Below are 6161 nucleotides of genomic sequence, written 5' to 3' on the forward strand. Positions count from 1 at the left end.
TCTTTTGATGTATCTTTAAGAACAGAAAAGGATAGCGTATCAGTACGGCTCCTTTATTGATTTTTACTACTATAATTTTAGATATCAGGCTTTTATTATTGCTTTCTGACTTGGGATTTTAGTTTCCCAACACACATCTCTATTGCCCATCTCAATCTCCTGCTAAAGTGCGTCCACTACACTCTCCAATTTAGTTTAAACAAATCCTAGTTAATTTTTGTTTTGTTTAATATTCTCTCAACTTTATGTAAAAGTGAATTGTTCATTTGTTCTCTATGCACCAAGCAATTCCAAACATTCTAGACAACTTTGTCTTTCAATCCATGGATGCCATGCATTCATGAGGTTATATATTTCCGATTTTAATATATATATATATATATATAATGTTTATTGGACGACATGACAACTCACTAAGGTTTTAATAAAATATAATAAAAAAAGTAGAGTAAAACTATTATGAGAACTTTATTTTTATCAAAATTTTCAATAAGGTTTTGATGCGCCATATACATACCAAGAAAATTAGTATTAAATATTGAGAAGTGGACTTTATTTCGTTAATGGTTACCACTTGGGGGACCTTATTAGAAATAACCAATTAAATGAAAAGAATCTATTTTTTGACAATCAAATTAACCATTAAGAAGAAGAATAATAATATAGTAAAATATAAATTTTTCTAGATGATAAGGTAAGATGTAATACAATAAGTTTAGTCTTTAGAGATATAATAATTTTTACAATATTTAAAATTATTTATTTTAATTCGTACCTAATAAAAATAATGTTAATAATAAACTTATACAAAAATAACATTTTAATCCTAATAAATCATATTAAAATTTATAAAAAATATATATAATATTATGTCCCTAAATACAAAATTTTTACAATCTTTAAGAATATAATAAGTGAATTTGAAAAAAAATATCTAAAAGAGGGTAAGCTTTTAAAAAGTTACTCAAAAGAATATTTATAATGACATTTTGGAGTTTCTTTTATCTATCGTATTAGGAGATGAAGAGTTAGAAAAAAAAAAAAAAAAAAAAAGGTTTTGACACGCGCGTAGGACAATTAGTCCACACCCCAAGACATAGAGAGAATCCCTACTCGTTGATTCTTTGTTTGTTTCTCTCACAAGGGTCTCTCCTACTGAGACTCATTGGACTGGAGTAGTGTTTTTTTTTTTAAATTTAAACTAAAAATTCCGACAGAGACAGAGACTAGAGTGTTTGTGTGGTGTATTGGCTTGCTTTGCTTGTTGCTAGCTACCTAGCTCTTTCCCTCTCCAGAATTGTGTCCTGTATCTTACTTAGACTAGAGTCCTCATAGGAAGGTGTGTCTGCGGGCTAAAGATGATGGGATAGTGAGGAGATATGATCCACCAATAAGGCCAAATTTAAGATATTTTTGAATACCCTTATGACTAAAAATTATAAAATAATTTATAAATATATAAATAATGTCGTAGAGCTTAATTTTTTAAGTTATTTTTTTTAAAAAAAATATTTATAGATCTTGTAAATAGTGCATAAAATTCATTGAAAAATGTAAAATGCAGCTTAAAAGTGTTTTTCAGCCTTATTTAAACATACACTTATTATACAAGCTTTTTTTATTTTATTTTTAATGATAAAAATAGTGTATTTTATTAAGAAACAAGAAATAGAATTTTTGTATTCTGACATTAGGACCATAATTAATCTATTTAAGGAGTAGTGAGTGGTGAATCTATATAAGCCTATTATTTTTATTCTATTATTCATAACTTGTAATAAAAGTATTGTCTTTAAATTTCATCTTAGCATTTCTATTATTTTATTTTATTTTATTTTATATATTTTTTTGAGATTGTTAGAGGGTGTTTGATAAAGTAGTCTGAAAAATGTTGTTTGTAATTTTTTAAAATACGTGTGAGTGAAAAAGTATGTGAAAAAGTATATAATGTCATTTAAAATATAAAAATATGAGTTTGAGACCAAGTCGGTATAATTAGCCTTGCTTTTGTTAATTTATTTATTTTTACCTCTGGGCTCTGCCATATTTATAGAAAACAAGAGCCTTTGGCTTTACTTGAAAGTAGTGGTAGTACTATAAATATCAGTCTGGGCTCTGGCATCTTTAAGCGTGAGCCTTAAAAACAAAGGCTTTGCTTGAAGGAACCTCTTTGTTAATGGAAGGAGTTAGGCACTTAGAGCGGCGTGTGGCAGAGGCAGACTTCTATGTATTTATATAAATGGGGTTTGTGACATTGTGAATGTACACGGCCAAAGAATATGACGCATCTGATAAAAATAAATAAATAAATAAAAAATGACGCATCTTATACAGAAATCGTACACTTTGTGACGTGTCACTTTCACTCGGGTCTTTTTGTGTTCTGGTGGTGTACTTTGTCTGTTTTTACATTTGATGCCACTGCTTGCCTTCGATGATGTACAAACTCATACTCTTCTCTACTCACGTGACCTTCTGGATTTGCGAAAATTATATCTTGCACCCGGCATATATGCCGGGTGTGAGACACAGGGGCGGGCCCCACACCCTGGATTTGGATTATGGAGCTTTTTTATTTTATTTATTTTATTTTTTTTACCTATATGTAGTTTAGACAAACACCCCACTAGATGTATTCCTCAGGAGATTTCAATAGCGTATTGGTATACCAAAGGGATAAAGCTAAGATATATAAATATATGATATCCATAACATTTTGAACCGTAGAAGATTTGAGGATCGTGTCTGTAAGTCTTCATTTACTTATCAAATCTTCAATAACTCAACCAATTAAAAAAAAAAAAAAGATTTCATTTCTTTATCATGTCTCAAGCGAAAGGTTTAATCAAGGCTCAAGACTTTCTTCCCCCTTCCCACGGTTTTTTTTTTGAAAACTGAATGTATTCAACTTAAACTGAAAATTGAGGTACAATAGAGAGAATTACAAGTCAAGGAAAGGAAAAATTATAAGCGGTCCTGCAGAGGGAGGTGTTGGAGCATTTTAATATTAAATAATTAAAATGAATAAATGTTATAACATAAATGTAAAGACGTGGGAGCGAATGTGAAAAATGAGGAGTTAGTGAAAATATTTAATCCCACATTGAAAAGAAGAGAGACTATTTTGTTCTTTTTAATTGTGGTGATTAATGGGCTAACATGAATTATCTCAAATATTGTGTCAGATACGTGCGCAAGGGGGACTTGAGCTTCCTCAAAGTTGCCTACATCCTCACTGAGAATGATCCGTCAAAGGTTCCTACCTATGAGATGAGTGACAAAGAATATATTCTCCATCAAGAAAAAATAGATAAGTATACAAAAGATGAATATAATTGTCGCTTTTATCTATTGAATTGTCTTGCCGATCATTTTTATGATTATTATGATACAACTTACAAGTTTGCTAAAAAAATTTGGAAAGCTTTACAAAGCAAGTATGATACGAGGAGGCAGGTGCAAAGAAGTATGCTGCTAGTAGATTTTTCCGTTACCAAATGGTGGATGGAAAATCGGTGGTGGATCAAGCACAAGACTTCCAAATGATTGTAGCAGAATTGAGATCCGAAGGCATAAAGATCGGAGACAATTTGGTGATAGCCGACATAATTGACAAACTACCACAATCTCGGAGGGAGTTCCAAAAGACTTTGCGGCACAAACAAAAGGAGACATCCTTGGAGATTTTGATCACACGCATCCGTGTGGAGGAGGAGGCTAGAGGATAAGATGCACTCATGACACAAGAGAGCAATGGTAATTCCACCACAAAGGTAAACCTTATTTCATCTAATAATAATATGTCCAAAAATCATTTTCCTAGAAATGGTCAATTGAAGCCAAAAAGAAAGCCTTTAAAAACAATAATAGATCACCTCAAGGAAGGGGAAACCCGAATAAAAATTACAATAAGAACCAAGGACCCCTTCACAAGATCAATTTAATAGATCTTGTTTTGTCTATGGCAAGAGTGGGCACATTACTCGATTTTGCAAATTTCGGAAACGTGAATCTGTCTCGCAGGCTAACTAACTGAAGAGCCTTTAGTGGCTATGATTACAGACATCAATATGGTGCAATATGTTGAAGGGTGGTGGGCAGATTCTGGTGCTAATAGGCACGTCTGCTATGACAAAAATTGGTTCAAATTGTACACTCCTTTTGAAGAAGAAAAAACTGTTATGATTGATGACTCTAGCAAAACCAAGGTTCTTGGGAGTGGTGAGGTTGAATTGAAATTCACTTCTGGACGTGTGCTAACATTGAAAGATGTACTTTACACTCCGTCCATGAGGAAGAATTTGATGTCAAGTTTTTTGCTTAACAAGGCTGGCTTCAAGCAAATTATGGAATCTGATAATTATGTAATCACTAAAAATGGATTATTTGTGGGCAAGGGTTATGCTTGTGATGGAATGTTTAAATTGAATGTTGAGAATAATAAAGCATTTACCAGTTTAGTTTATATGCTTTCTTCTATTAATTTTTGGCATTCTCGTTTGTGTCATATAAATAGTAGATATGTGGGAATCATGAGTAGTTTAGGATTAATTCCAAGACTGTCAAAAGATTTTAAAAAATGTGAAACTTGTAGTTAAGTTAAGATTACAAAAAGGCCTCATAAAAGTGTTGCAAGAAATACCGAATTGCTTGAGTTAATTCACTCCGATTTATGTGAATTTGAGGAAATTTTAACTTGTGGAGGAAATAGATATATTATCACTTTTATTGATGATTTCTCAAAATATACAACTATTTATTTGTTGAAAAATAAAAGTGATGCTTTTGAAAAATTTCAAGATTTTTTAAAAGAAGTTGAAAATTAATTCGGTAGAAAAATAAAAAGAATAAGAAGTGATAGAGGCCGTGAGTATGAATCAAGTGCATTCAACTCATTTGTTCAGTCTTTGGGAATTATCCATGAAACTACTGCACCATATTCACCTGCTTCTAGTGGTGTGGTTGAAAGAAAAAATAGAACTTTAATTGAGTTAACAAATGCCATGTTAATTGAATCTGGTGCACCTTTACATTTTTGGGGTAAAGTTATTTTTACTGCATGTTATGTTTTAAATAGGGTGCCACATAAAAAGTCACACACCACACCTTTTGAGATGTGGAAAGGACATAAGCCAAATTTGGGATATTTGAGAGTATGAGGTTGTCTTGCTTATGTAAGGCTTACTGACCCTAAAATGCCTAAATTAGGTATAAGAGCTACTACCTGTGCTTTTCTTGGGTATGCATTTAATAGTACAGCCTATAGATTTTTTGATCTTGAAAACAAAATAATTTTTGAATCTGGTGATGCAATTTTTCATAAAGAAAAATTTCCTTTTTAAATTGAAAAATAGTGGGGGTGAAGAAAATATTTTGTCACAACCTAGTTCTTCTACTTCACATTTACAAAATCAAGAAAATCTTGAAATGGAACCTAGAAGAAGTAAAAGAGTTAGAGTTGAAAAGGATTTTGGTCCTGATTATTATGTTTTTAACATTGAGGAAAATCCCCAAAATTTAAAAGAGGCTTTAACATCACCTGATGCTATTTTTTTGGAAAGAGGCCGTAAATGATGAGATGGAATCTCTAATTTCTAATAAAACTTGGAAATTAGTAGATCTTCCACCGGGTTGTAAGATCATAGGTTGTAAATGGGTCCTTAGAAAAAAGTTGAAACCAGATGGATCAATAGATAAGTTTAAAGCTAGACTTGTTGCAAAAGACTTTAAACAAAAAGCTGATCTTGATTTCTTTGATACATTTTCTTCGGTAACAAGAATTACATCTATTAGACTGTTAATTGCTATTGCTGCAATTTTTGATTTGAAAATTCATCAAATGGATGTAAAAACTGCTTTTCAAAATGGGAACTTAGAGGAAGAGATTTATATGGATCAACCCGAAGGCTTTGTAGAGCTTGGACAAGAAAGCAAGGTATGTAAGCTAACTAAATTCCTATATGGCTTAAAACAAGCACCTAAGCAGTGGAATGAAAAGTTTGGTTCTTGCATGATTGAGAATGGTTATAAATCAAATGAATGTGATAAATGTATTTATTCTAAATCATGGAATAATTTACATGTTATTATTAGCCTCTATGTGGATGATATGTTGATTTTTGGCTCAAATATGCGTGTTATAAATGAGACAAAAAATATGC

Source organism: Castanea sativa, chromosome 8, assembly GCF_040712315.1.
Source record: "Castanea sativa cultivar Marrone di Chiusa Pesio chromosome 8, ASM4071231v1".
In the NCBI taxonomy this organism is placed as follows: Eukaryota; Viridiplantae; Streptophyta; class Magnoliopsida; order Fagales; family Fagaceae; genus Castanea; species Castanea sativa.